Consider the following 6,782-nt stretch of genomic DNA (forward strand, 5'->3'; position numbering starts at 1 on the left):
AAGGGGTGGGGGGAAATGAGAAAACAAGCCCCTGGGTCTGGGTCTTGAACTGCGGTTGGCCATGTGGGAGTCTAGCACTTAATCACCACGCTACCTACTGACCCCAAGAACCTTAAGACAATAGATCCTGGCTATCACTGACATGATCCATCCATACTAATTTTCTTATCAAACTGTTGTTATCCACATTTCTGTTTTCTTGCAAACAGATTTTTGCTTTTTTTTTTTCTCAATGTAAATTGGCTGAGAATATTCTACACTTTCAATTTCATCTTCCCTTTCGATTAACAATCCAGTCTCATGTGGTTAAGTGTAATATAAACAAGATTATGGTGATAATAAATAAATTAAAAAACAATCCAATCTGTAAGTCATTTTTCTCTTCCTTCTCACATTACTACAGGCAGTCGAGAGAAGTCAAGTCTAAATTCCAACACTTTGCTTGGGATAGTTTCAGATAAGTATCCAATTTTATTGCTCCTATATTCTGCTTTCCAAAAACAGTACACCCAAACACAATTCATTGAATATTTCTGCCACTTTATAACAAAGTTTATCTTTCCTCCAGGTTCCTGTTTAGAATTGCCTTTACTATCCATATTTCTATGAACATTCTGTTTACAGCCACATAGGTGTTCCCTAAGAAGCAGGAGCTTTCTCTGTACCTCTTGTCTCCTCTAAATCCTCACCAGAATCACTCCTTAACATGTCAGGTATTGCAGTAAAGGCTTTTTCTAGCATGTTCCTCCAAACTCTTCCAGCTTCTACCCCTTACTCACTTTTAAAGCTGCTTCCATGTTAGGTACTTGCTGAGCAGCAACCCTTCTTCTTGGACCAGTTTTCTGTCTTAATCTATTAAAGCTGCTATGAAAAAATAACACAAACTGAGTAACTTATAAATAACAAAACTTTATTTCTCGTAGTTCTAGGAACTGGAAAGAGCAAAATATTAGTCAATTCAATGTCTGGTGAGAGCTTGCTTTCCTTTCTCAAAGATGGCATCTTTTTTTGGGGGGAGAGTTTTTTTTCTTTTTCTTTTTCTTTTTTTTTTGGCCATAGGGCGCATGCACTTGCCAGACAGACAGAGAGAGACAGAAAGCGAGAAATCATCCCCCAGGGGGGGATGGCCACACCACAATCCCTTCTCCATTTCCCTCTCGGGATCTTGGACACGCACACACACGCGCCTGGCGTGAGTTTTAAGTCACCAGGTCCGGGACTCGAACTGTGGTCGACTACATGGGAGTCCAGCGACATAGACATTACACTAACTGCTGGTCCCAAAGATGGCATAATTTTACCACCTATGGTGGTGAAGGAGCCTCTGAGTTTCTGCTTTAAGGGCATTAATCCCAATCACCAGGGTTTCACCCTCATGACTTACCACTTCCCAAAGTCCCTACCTCTTAATACCATCAACTTTGGGAGTAGAATATTAGTATATGAATTGAAGGAAGAGAAAACACCAACACTCACTTCATAGAACTAAGAGAGGGCTCATTTTATAATGCCCATTTATAACTCTTCCCTATATGGGAATGTTTGCTTGCCTGGCCTAAAATACCAAGCTCATTCTTAGACTTCCTGCTTTTATTGCCAGAACATTCTTGAACTTGCACTATCTCCTTTTAATCAATAGCCAATCTTGACCCAGAGAAAAACAACCCAAATCTCCTGCCTTAGTAGGTTGATGAATTACTTTACTTTGAACATTGTCTGGTCTATCAAAGAGAAATAAATTGGGATTTCTTTGTACAAAAGAAGATCCAATAATGATGAAGAAGAGTAAGGGGTTAACAAAATCTTTATTCTAAAAATATTATTAGAAGGAAAGATTTCATATTATAATCAGAGTATAATGATTTGAGTAGATGAAATTAAAATCTGAAGAAAATCAGTGCCTAATGTGGGATAGTTATTGCCAATATCCTCAATAGTTATTGGACTTTTAATCTTTCAAAATAAAGTTCTAACCATGAGTATTTCACCAACTATATACTTCCACTCAGCACTTAGGTGGCCAAAAAAAAGATAAAAAAAAAAAAAACTTTAGATGTACACCATATTTAGCCTTTGTTTTGGATAATTCTTATAAATAATTTAAATCTCAACATTTCCATGATTTTTCTTGAGTATTCATTGACTGAATAAAGCCATTCTTTACTTCTCTTCTCAATGTCTTATATACACAATTTTTCTTAAAGTCAAAGCTTGCTCTTTTTGACTTAAGAGAATGGAGCAAGGTTACATATTTACTTGCAACCTTTTAAATATTGCTTTTTGTTCTTACATTTTCTGAGGCTTTATTTTATTTTTTTAAGAGGTTTTTGTTATAGGGCGCATGCGCTCTCCAGACAGAGAGAGACAGAGAGATAGAAAGCAAGAAATCACCCCCAGGGGGGATGGCCACACCGCAATCCCTTCTCCTCCATTCTCCTCTCGGGATCTTGGGCACGCACACACATGCGCCTGGCATGAGTTTTAAGCCACCAGGTCCGGGACACGAACCACGGTCAGCTACATGGGAGTCCAGTGACATAGCCATTACGCTAACTGCTGGTCCCCTGAGGCTTTATTTTCACAAACAACCAGAAGTGATTTCTTCAAGCTCACAATAAAGCAAGCAAATCATGTTATACACCAATTTATAGGAAGGTCCCATTGCCTGATGTTCTGAACTTTGCAATGGGGTGATTAAACAATCTTCTTGACCCAGAGTTTCCTTACTTAATCGACAAGAGAGGATTTTGGAAGCTGAGGCTTTCCTTAAGTAGCTGACGTCAAAGCTGCAGCAGAATCAGCAAACAGCAGAAAGCAGGTGTGGACTCTAAATGAATGTGTTTTTACTTTTGCAGAACAACCTCCAGAGAGTATTCTGGTTTACCACACATGTGGCTTATATTAATTAGCTACGGAAATGAACATATGAAGATGCTACATGTGTAATTCTATATTTCACAAACATCACAGTATTAAGTGAGAGGCTATCCCTATGGCCATTTCCATGATATCGGAAAGAGTAGAAAGGGGTCACATTCAGAGCCTCTGGTAACCCCTCAATGTATGACTATTTTATTCTGTGTAGGTAGTGAACTAACTGTGATATCTGGAAACACACTGAAGACAGTGGAAGAAATTCTCTTTGTGCCTAGACTATTGCATTACCCTCTTAAATCACCCTTTGGCCTACAACTGTGTCACCTGTTCAATATCCAATAGTGTGGTATTGTTTGATTCTAAGAAAATCCTGACATACCCTCACTTAGCACCCTCCTTCTCATCTCCTGCAGAGTGAACTCAAAATCCTTCTGGGAATCAATCAGGAAAACTAAAATCCAGTCCCACTTTAACACCTTAACCTAAATTCCTTGTGTTCTTTTCTTGGCTCATTCCTCTCAGCAATTTTGCTCCTCCATGAACATACTCATCACCTTTCTACCCCTGGGCTTTTGCTCTGACTATTACCTTTATGTGCAGTGTTTCCCCACATATGATCACTTCCTTCAAAACTTTGTTAAAATATTACCTTCTTAATAAAGCCATCTCTGGCCTATTTAAAACTGCAATCCTCCTACTCTCAACTCCATCTTTACCTTCCTTTTCTCATTTTCCCCCATAACAATACCTTCTAATGTCCCACTTCATTTACTTATTCATCTTACTTATAATCTGTTCCTACCACTAGAATATAGTGGATAAGAGACAATCTCTATTCTACACCATAGACAATGTCCTAACACTATCCCTCCACCAAAGCATTGTATATAGTATGTCATACCAATAAGAAAATAGGAATGGCACAATGAAGTTCAAAATATGGGCTGGAAAAGGAAAAACCTTTTTGCATATATGTACCAATAGCGAGTATTGGTAAAAAAATATACAGTATACTGAATTGGGTGTTGTACATTTGTCCAGAAAGCTAAGATGGTTATAGGAAAATGGAAATAGAAGTATATTTTAAAGCCAAATAGAACCAGGGATGTTTGTTTATGTTTTGTTAAATATGTTAGCAGCAATCCACTTGCCAAAATCAAGACATTTTATTTTTCTAATATTATTAGTAAATACGTGTTTTTCTGGTTTTAAAAATATGTACTTTATTATTAAAAAAAAAAACAAAGGAAATATATTTCTGTAAAATTAGGTAGGTTGGATAATTTTCTTAAAAAAAAATGTAACCATAGTACCCTTGTCATTAACAATCAAGTAATCTTGATTTTAAGGAAAAAGCAATTAGCCTTTAAGAAAAGTATAAAGCTAATTAAAAATGACAACTTAGTCATCTAAGCAAGCAACAGCTCAGAATCAGTCCCAACTACCTACTATAAACTGATAATGTAATAAATTACAGCTTAAAATGACCTCTTTTCAATTACTTTTTTAAAAAGACCTTGCAGCTTTAGTGTCCTCACATGCTCTTTTCTGCCATGCTCGGTTGATTTATTCTCTGAAGTTGGCTCACTTTTTGTATGTATGTAAGGCCATATTTATACAAACCTGTATTTAGAAACTCATTATGGCACAAATTAATGATTTGTCAGTTTTTCATGCTTTAAAACTTTAAAATTCAGTAAATGCACAAATGAAGCTATTATAGGGACCAGCAGTTAGCATAATGGCTATGTCACTGGACTCCCATGTAGTCAACCATGGTTCGAGTCCTGGACCTGGTGGCTTAAACTCATGCCGGGTGCGTATGCGTGTGTTCCAAATATCCCGGGAGCAAAATGGAGGAGAAGGGATTAAGGTGTGGCTATCCCCCCTTTGGGGTGATTTCTCACTTTCTGTCTCTGACAATTGTATGCACCCTATAGCAAAAAATAAATAAATAAATAAATAAATAAATAAATAAATAAAAGATATTGTACAAACAATGTATCAGGTCACATTACATCCTGTGAAGCATTAATTTAGCAACTAGATGGATGTAACATCTAGAGTGAATCAGCATAATGGATAGAAATAAAAACAGCAATAGAGGAAATCATCCTAATAAATACTTCTATGTAAAATTGAATAAATTGTGTAAAACACTCAGATATTCTTTAAAAGATAGAAATGAAAAAGAAATTTATAACTGAACAAACATTTTTCTCCCTAACTTCTCCCTATATAATCATTCCTATAATTGCATGTTTTCCTTTTCCCTGTATTCTCTGTCCTTTGTTTTTGTGTATTTTGCAATAAACTGTGTTTTTATTTTCTGTCTGTTATTCTCATTGTGCTCATCCCTCATTTTGAAAAAAAGAAAAAAATCACAGAAGCAGGATACTGTCTTATAACCAGCTTGATTTCATTGAGATGAGACCGCTCAGGGTTAACAAACAAACCTAGATTTCTAGGAAAAGTACAGAGAGAGGGCTGGGAGCAGATTGGGCTGTATTTCTTCTTAGACTGCAAGCCCATGAGCTCTTGCTCCTACCATATTTGTGTTGAGTGGCAGGGCTGGCTACGGGGGAGTTAAGGCCAGGAACAAAACTACCGATATGTCAGGCAGTTCTGGATAACTGTATTTTGCTGAATGATGAAGTAGCAACTGCTGGAAATAATAATAGGCCTTAAAATAGCAAAAATTCCTGAATGACTGTATCAGGGAGTGACCAGTTTCTATCATGTGTTGATGTCAATTTAGAACATAGATATTCCCCAGAGAAAAAAGAAATGAGATTCCAGACCTGCTTTCACTGCCCCCCAACCCCAAGCAATTTAAACTATATACAAAAATCCTTCCAGCCTCGGCTATAGAGCATGCTGGAAATGTCAAGGGGCCAAATGCTAGGAAATGTATTTTGGATAATGGGGCTGTTTTCCATGTTTAATGTGGGAATATGAAAATCCTCTGCAGTATGGCATTTCTGGGCAGATTTGAAACCACCTGATGCCCCCACTACAGTTCAGGAGCAACTTCCATAGACTAAAGCCCAATAAGTTACAGCAATATCATAAGAGTAAAGTACATGCAATTAGTAACAGGAAAGACTGACAAACTATTTTATTAGGTATAGGACTATGGGGCCAGCAGGTGGCATATTAATTAAAGTGTTGGACTCCCACCTAGTTGACCATGGTAGGAGTCCTGCACCTGGCAGCTTGAAACTCATGCTGGGCACATGTGTATTCATTGCAAAAATCCTGAGAGGAGAATGGAGGAGAAGGAATTGCAGCATGGTCATCCTCCTGGGGGGTGATTTCTCATTTTCTGTCTTTCTGTCTCCCTCTCTTTGTCTCTCTGGCAATCGCATGTGCCTTATAGCAAAGTCTCTTTTTAAAAAAAGTAAAATTTTACTATAATTAGACTACAGAATATTATCTTCCAAAAGACTTATTGAGAAATTCTACAGACATCATATAAAGTTACATCTATACTAGACATGGTGTTGGTATTATAGTCTAGACCACCACCTCCACCTGCAGGACTGGGGGCACACAGAACAGGCATGTAAGGGTCCTGGATTCCCTGAATGGGAAGGTAGAAGATCAGAACCCATTGGGACCAGCAGTTAGTGTAATGGCTATGTCGCTGGATTCCCACATAGCCAACAGTGGTTCAAGTCCCGGACCCGGTGGCTTAAACTCACGCCAGGCGTGTGTGCGTGCGTGCCCAAGATCCCGAGAGGAGAAAGGAGGAGAAGGGATTGCGGCATGGCCATCCCCCCTGGGGAATGATTTCTTGCTTCCTGTCTCTATGTCTCTATATCTCTCTCTGTCTTTCTGGCGAGCGCACGCGCCCTATAGCAAAAAAAAAAAAAAAAAAAAAAAAAAAAAAAACAAAAAAAAAA

This window comes from Tupaia chinensis, unplaced genomic scaffold (genome assembly GCF_000334495.1).
Source record: "Tupaia chinensis unplaced genomic scaffold, TupChi_1.0 Scaffold000638_1, whole genome shotgun sequence".
Classification (NCBI taxonomy): Eukaryota; Metazoa; Chordata; class Mammalia; order Scandentia; family Tupaiidae; genus Tupaia; species Tupaia belangeri.